Source organism: Lissotriton vulgaris, chromosome 5, assembly GCF_964263255.1.
Source record: "Lissotriton vulgaris chromosome 5, aLisVul1.2, whole genome shotgun sequence".
NCBI lineage: Eukaryota > Metazoa > Chordata > Amphibia > Caudata > Salamandridae > Lissotriton > Lissotriton vulgaris.
Genome location: NC_141693.1, coordinates 1,207,498,053 through 1,207,505,758, shown reverse-complemented (window position 1 = coordinate 1,207,505,758; position 7,706 = coordinate 1,207,498,053). Strand labels below are relative to the sequence as shown.

The 7,706-nt window shown below is 40.9% G+C and overlaps 1 long non-coding RNA gene across 1 annotated transcript; it reads right to left on the bottom strand.

Annotated features, from left to right (window-relative positions):
* Nucleotides 1-3,411: 3,411 nt before the first annotated feature.
* LOC147712282 (uncharacterized) lies at nt 3,412-4,440 on the bottom strand. Its single transcript, XR_015295743.1, has 4 exons — nt 4,344-4,440; nt 3,795-3,867; nt 3,620-3,709; nt 3,412-3,512 (listed from the first exon to the last, which is right to left on the bottom strand). It is a non-coding gene; the product is annotated as an uncharacterized LOC147712282 (long non-coding RNA).
* Nucleotides 4,441-7,706: the final 3,266 nt, after the last annotated feature.

The window sequence follows — 7,706 nt, the reverse complement described above, 5'->3', positions numbered from 1 at the left end:
CTCTAAAGCTCTGGAAGCCTTTGTACTAAAACCGAGTGTTGACTAAGAGATACACGAGGTAGAATCTGCGGGGCAGACGATCCCGAGAGAACAAATCCACAAATAATTCTATTGAAAGATAAAAACAGCAAGATGGACAGAATGAAGGATTTGGAGCGAAACTGAAGAGATATCTGATATGGCCCAGCTGAGGCCTGAGACACCGGATAGCACTCATCCAGGGAGTATGTTGTCAGCCATAACTGGAGAATATTATAATGCGAGCAGAATGTGAGATGGGCAGACAACACATCTGTTCTCATGATGTGGTGTCAGCATGTAGAGGATTCCTTAGCCAAAGTAAGCTGTAGCCTCCAGGAACCTGCTGAGTCCCAGAACACTTCTACATTTAAATTTAGTGGTAGTCCTGTCCCTCTTCTTCAGTGACGCAGGTACTCAGAAAGTGTGAACCTAGCAAGAGAGCAACTCAGCCCTGTGCTGGCCAGTTTTCTGCTAGTGACGATTCAAGATCATTACAGTTGCTGTGGAGGGAGTAGGGGCGATGGAAAGATGATGTGCTGCTTCGATGATGAGCTCGATAGCCGATGGAGCTGGGATGGTCCTTATCGCTTCTATATCATGAAGTGCTCTGTAAGAGATGAGTCTTTAGCTTCCTTCTAAAAGATATGCATGAAGGGACAAGTGTTATCTGCAGAGGGAAGAACCCATAAGCTCCCATCAGGCATCAGGCTCACATGCCCCCATCCAGATAATCCCATCTTGCTCACCTAATCAGAAAGTAAATGAGCCAATCCATAGTCAGTCGTTCAGTAGAAGTACCCCACAAACCACCAAAGCACCAGGGTTATGAAACTCACCACAAACCTAAACCTCCAGCTAACCAAAGACAAGCTATCTCCTTCCAGCCACAAAGAAAAAACACAAAGAAAAAGAGCCAATTTTCAGCCTTTGGGGCAGCAGAAGCATTCCACAAGGCCCCTGCGTGTTATGATCATGTGGCCTGCTTCATGACCTACCAGATGAAAAGAGACTATTACCATCTTCCCCACCCCCAAAGAGTTAATCTGCTGTTAGTCGTCCGGTTGGCCAACAAGCCACCCCACTATCAGGTTCCATATGTCCCACTGTGCCCCCACCCCTCCATCCAACTAGAGACAAGCTCAGTCCTATCTGCAAACTGTCTTCTCTGGAGTTCTTTGACATTTATAAAGGAGGAATCTACAGTGAAGACAACGATTGTAAGGACAAGGTAAGTGCTAATGGCCAGATACCGTGTGTCTCACAGTATGCAAAGCTGAACAACGCATGCATAACCTCCTGCCACATCTTGCTGATCTATCTCCACCTTCCAGCACACTGGCAAACACCACAATGGCTCACTTCACTTATGTGCAGCCATCCCAAACAACGTTATCAGTATCCCACTCACCACATCACCCGGTGAACACTCAGATCACACACACTGCTTTCCATGCTGACCAATGTACTCTACATACATGAAGGTGGACTGTTGCTAGAGTAAATAGGACCACAATGAACTGAGGACAACTGTGATGTCGCTTCCTGTTGTATTAAGGCAGTCAAAAATTTGGATGATCTGTCAAGTTAATCCAGGACTTTGAGGATGTGAGTGGTGTAGTGGGGGAGGACCAGGTATCCGTAGCGCAATCCTTTCATATTTACAATTGGTGCATTTAGTTCTCTCCTTGTGTAATTCATGTGTGCATTGTAGCAGCCCTGTTGGCCCTCATGATGAGAGGTCGTTTGAGTCCTGTGACAACAACTATATCACAAAACATTTGTATTCAAGAGAAAACTGAAGCACACCTGACTGTCATTTTGAGATGGTAATACAAGTAGGAAACCAAAAGTTAAAAATATGATGGTAAGAATGGAGTTTTAGAAATCTGAAACATAATGTATTTTAAGGGGCTAAAATATTTAAAGGCAGAGACGTCTGCATAATTATAGCATCTCCTTTCCACATCTGTTTACTCACTCTGCCAATCCTCTGGGTCACTTAACAGCTCCCGAATGTTAAAATAGTAAACATTTTGGTAGCCAAACTTCGTGCATAGTTGTGGTTGGGTGTTCGCAGATGTACACTCAATGCCTGATTTACAAAGAGCCTCCGCACTTGTGGCGGAGGCTCCACACTCGTGGCAGAATCTCTGTAATGAGAACCACGGAGATTCAGCCACGAGTGCAAAGACTCCACCATGACTGCAAAGCTTCACCACGACTGCAGAGGCTCTTTGTGAATTGGGCCAAAGGAAAATCCCTGGACTGTGTGCTGATTGCTCTATAGCTTCTATCTTCATACATAAAACTAAATCAAACCTCACAATTCTCATACAGTATCAAGCCAACACGAAAATATGACGTTTACAGTCTTTATGTTTTTATTAAAATCTTTGTATCCAAGGTTAAAAAACAGACCTATGTCTGTAGTACATAAAAAACCAATTTGTTATACACTTTTTTCAACTCTAATACATGAAAATATCTACATGTACAAATTTGCAAATGGAAAAATACATTGATATAAGAAAAAAGGCAAAGAACGGTCATACGAGTTACACAAAATATATTCCGCTAAGTTCCACAAAACAACCCCTTTCCACCATAGGTAATGCATTTTCCCTATTCTTGTTTAAGCATGACCCAGTATCCTCTTTTAGATATGCTACACAAATATACAAATGATGATTGAGATCACAGTAACATAAATCCAGGTATATCTGTTCTATGTTTGGGATCTGGCTGGGTTCTATTTTATAATGCGTTGACGCGTTTCGGTGTTCTCAACTGATATGTGTACACCTTCATCAGGACCGCTGTATACATGGGGTTCATCAGTATTGTATATCTTTTTCTGTGTGTAAAACAATAAGATACAGTTAAGAGAGGTCTGTATTTTATTAGCTCTACCTTTCATTTTTGGACCTGGGGTCCATTACACTGACCACTCTAGACCTAAAGTCCTCTATCTGACCACTCCTCTTTTCCCGTGACATCTATGTTGCCCATTAGCCCGTTACCTATTTGAGGAGACATTTTTCTAACATCATTTGGTGGTTAAGAAGTCCGCATAGATGCAACAATGCCCGACATCACAATTAGAAGAAATTCCCCAGATATCCCTCCGTTATATTTAGGTGTTGGATTCTTGTTTTTACACACCTCTACACATCCATTCACTCGCATTCATTCACCTCTTTACTCGCTTTGCAAGGAAGGGTAAAGATATATTATTAACTCACTTCCAGGAAGATATATCCTTTACTTTAGTCGGTCTCCCCCGTAATTATAAGGCAGGTGGAGCGAACCTATGGTATCAAGAAACACTTTCTTTGGTAAGTGGGTTTCTAGATCCCTGGCTTTACATTTGTGATTGGATTCGGTTGTTACCTTTTGTTATTCAGGACGTCACTTATTCTCTTTTCAGAACAAGGGTGAAAATCCTGTTTTGCATCTCTATCAGACGGTGGTATACTTCTTATCTTTTGGTGCTGGAAGTATATGAAAAAAGGGATGGCAGGGGACATTGTATCATTCCTTATACCTTTGCTATGATTCTGTTTTACTGACTGTAAACGCTTTATGGGCATTTATTTACCTTTTCTTGTATTTGGCGGGTGCCTTGTACTTTTCTTATTTGAGATTCTTTCATGCGCTATCTTGATCTGGACATCAGTTAAAATTAGTTCTGTAAACAATGGGTAAAGTGTGTTATTATACTATCCCTCTCTTATTTTCGCATTCTTGACATTTTCTAATAGAATGACTCCTACCTTGGTTAGGTTAAAACTCGTAGCATCGAGGTAGGGCGTTTTTCCTTCTGCGTGCCAGCGAACCAGATATGTTCTGTAGAGGAATGACAATAATGTCCTCCATTATTCTGACTACCTTTCCATGTTTCTATGATTTAATCACTCTTGTCTTTCTGGATTTCATGAGCATTTTGCTGTTCTTAGTTTAAAACCGTGGGCAGTGAGCGATATTTGCGTCACTTTTAAGTCTCTGGGGTTTCCAAAAGATAAATGATCTGATGGATTTACTCCCAACTAAACCCTCTATAGAGTATTGTTAATATCCCTATTTTAGACCTCAATGTGTCTCCCTTGTTGTTTCGCCACCCGTTGTATAAACTGCCTGATAATACAGTGGGACCAATAATATTTAAGAAAAAGAAGAGAGTATTTTAAGCTGTTTTGCAGAAAGAACATTTATTTCTATTCCCTCGTTTAAGAATGCCGTCAATATCTGAATATACCAAGAAACACCCGCTACTCGGGTTTTCTCTACCGACAAACTAACACTTAAAACCTCATCCTGCTTACCGGTGTGTCGGATGATCCACGCGTCTACCTCGTCTTTCCGCTGTGTGGTTAGGGACGTTTTTCTTTCCCTATTTGTAGCGCGCGCGGAGCTCCGATATTGTTTACCGGTGTGTGTGTGTTGATTGCGCACATGCGCACATCACCGCTCTGTTGGTTTTTGACACCGCCATCTTGGAACAATGTTCCCTGTCTGAACAATCGTAGCTGGGATACGATTTTGTGTTATTCCCTTTCTGTGCTTCATATGGGTGATATATTTATAACAAGTGTATTTCCTTTTTTGAAATATTTATATGATTATTTATTTATTTGTGGTTAGTATGTTTTTACAAAGAAGTTACTTTATTCGGGTGAAATTATGGATTACACACATCCCGATTCAGCGATAGTAGAAAAATCGCTCTCTAGAGTTGTTGAAAGGTCATTTATTTAGAGGCGATATTGTGCTAATATATATCCATATTTTAAGGGATTAAATAAGTATTTCCGGTGAGATATTCATAAAGTTCTCATTTTATGAAGTTAGTTTATTTAGTAGGGTTAGAACACCTATGTCTCTTGACGTTTAAAACTCCATTATTTAAAGTTCTTCACTATTTAAAGGCCGTCATGCCAACTCCTATCTGTAATGTGTGAATAGAGATTGTTCCGGGGGGGGGGGGGGGGGGGGAATTTCCCTTCCATAAAGTCACTATTTAGGAGCCATCAGAAGATGTGCCTTTCTCATAATATATGGAACCATTTAATTCTTCCGGGGTTTTGTTTATTTTATGTTGTCGAGTTGCCAGGGAAAGTTGGACTTAAAGTAGCTTGCTTTTCTTTCTGTACATTATATCACTAAATGAGTGTTTCCCAATCCTCTTTTGAGTTCAGGCCGAGTTTTATAGTGTTAAATTTAACAATATACCATTGTTCTTGCAGTTTACGTCTCCTTTTGCTATCTCCCATCCTGGTTTGTTCTATTATTTTCTCCAGGATGACCCATTGTATGTCATCAATTTTGTGGCCTTTCTGCTTCCAATGGTTTACTAAGGGTGCATTGTCCTTGTTAGTTCTTATTGCTGATTTGTGTTCACCTATTCTCTGTCTTAGTTCCCTGCCTGTTTCCCCAATATATCCGCAGCCACAGGGACATAGAATTAAATACACTAAATTTTTACTTCTGCAGTTATTTAAGGTGGTAATTTTATGTCTGGCGGCATTTAGAGTGATCTCTTTGGTTTCTAGACAGAGATCGCATACGCTGCACGAGCCACATTTGTAATTACCCGGTGCCTTCTCACCCAACAGGTTTCTTTGAGTCTCCACCTTATCCTCCCTATATGTGTGGACAAGGCTGGAGCGTAGGTTTTTGATTTTTCTGTAGGCATACATAGGACGTGGTATACTGGTTTCTTTGCCGTCATTTAAGATTTTCCAGTTACGGTTAATGATGTTTTTTACCTGGTTTGCGATACTAGAGAACTGGCTAACCATCACTATCTGCTCCAGATTCCTGTCTTTGGCCTTTTCCTTTGCTAACAGGCAGTCTCTATCATAGTAGCGGGCTCTTTTTAGGGAATGGCTGATAAGTTTTTTAGGGTAACCCCTGTCTAGAAATTTTTGCTTCATCTCTTCTGCATGTTTGTAGTAGTCTTGTATGGTCGTGCAATTTCTTCTTAGTCTAAGGAATTCCCCAAAGGGGATACTGTCCTTTTGACTTTTTGGGTGGTAGCTGTTGTAGTGTAGGACCGTATTACAGTCCGACTCTTTTTTGTACAGCTCCACCATAAGTTTGTCATCTTCCACCTTGATGCAGATATCCAAAAAAATGAACTCTGCAATTGCTATAAGATGCGGTGAATTTCAGGTTTGCATCACGAAGATTGATCCAGGTTAGAAAGTCCTTCAGATCGTTCTCTGTGCCCGTCCATATGAAGAAAACATCGTCTATAAATCTGGTCCAATTCCTTATGTTCTCATAAAATGGACTAACTTCATTATAGACGTGTTTTTCTTCGAACATGCTTACATAGATGCATGCTAGACTGGGCGCACATGTTGCGCCCATGCTGGTACCTTTCCGTTGAAGATATAGTTCTTTTTTAAACAGGAATATGTTATTTAACAGGACCAAGGATACGCATTGTAATATGAATTCCTTGTTCGCCCCTCTCGTATCTGTGGTCTCTAACACTGTTCTTATTACTTCAATGGTGTCATGTTGGGGAATATTAGTGTAGAGGGATTCTACATCTAAGATCTCCATGAATTCCCTCTCCCTACAAAAACTTAGACCTTCAGTTTTTCCTATCATGTCCGTCGTATCCTTTATATAGGATTTCTGTGCTGGTACTATTGGTTTTAAAAAGGTGTCAGCGTATTTACTGAGGGGTTCCAATAGTGAATCAATGGATGCCATTATGGTCTCAAGGGAGGGTCTTCCATGTTCTTATGGACTTTGGGAAGCCCGTATATTGCCGGGGTTTTGGGGTTATTGTTATTCAAGAATTTATATTCCTCCTCACTGATATCCCCGTTCATTTTAGCTGTTAGTAGGCAGGCTTCTACTTCTGTTTTAAGAGCTCTTAGTCTAGATTGTGTGACTCTGACGTAGTGTTGCTCATTTGATAAAAGGAGCATTACCCTTCTGTTATAGTCTTCTGTATCGAACACCACTACCCCTCCTCCCTTATCGGCAGGTTTTATAGTAATTTGGTTGTCATTGGCCAGGGATTCTATGGCTTCTCTATGTTCTTTTGAAATGTTATGGGATTGGTGTTGTTTTTTCTCTACTAGTTTACCTATCTCTATTTTTACTACGGATTCAAAAATTTCAACATTTTTGTCTATCATCCCTGCTCCTGGGGTGAAAGTTGATTTAACTCTAAGTCCTGAATCACTCGGGGCTTCTCTTTCTGGTTTGTTTTCGAAAAATCTACGTAACCTAATTTTTCTGAAGAAGGCTCTGAGGTCTTTCTCTATTTGGAATTTATTTATGCCCGCTGTGGGGACAACATTAAATCCCATTTCTAGTACCTGTTTCTCTTTCTCGGTAAGTTGTCTATTAGAGAGGTTTATTATAGGGGTCGTTTTTAGTTCCAATATACCTTGTTTCTCGTTCTTTTGTATTCCTGAGGGGCCTGGGGTTTCTGGTATTCTTGGTCTTGCTCCCTCATAGTTGGTTTCCTTGTGTATGCTCCCCTCCCTCTGTTGGAGAAACCCCTGCGTGGTCTCTGGGGGCGCTGTCCTAAAAAATTGTCATAATTTCTGCTCTGATGTGCATATTCCTCCTCCTCTCTTGATGTTACTTCCTCATCTCCACTACTTTCAGAAGTCCCAGAGAAGTTAACATGTCTTGGTCTTCTGGGCTGAAATCTGACT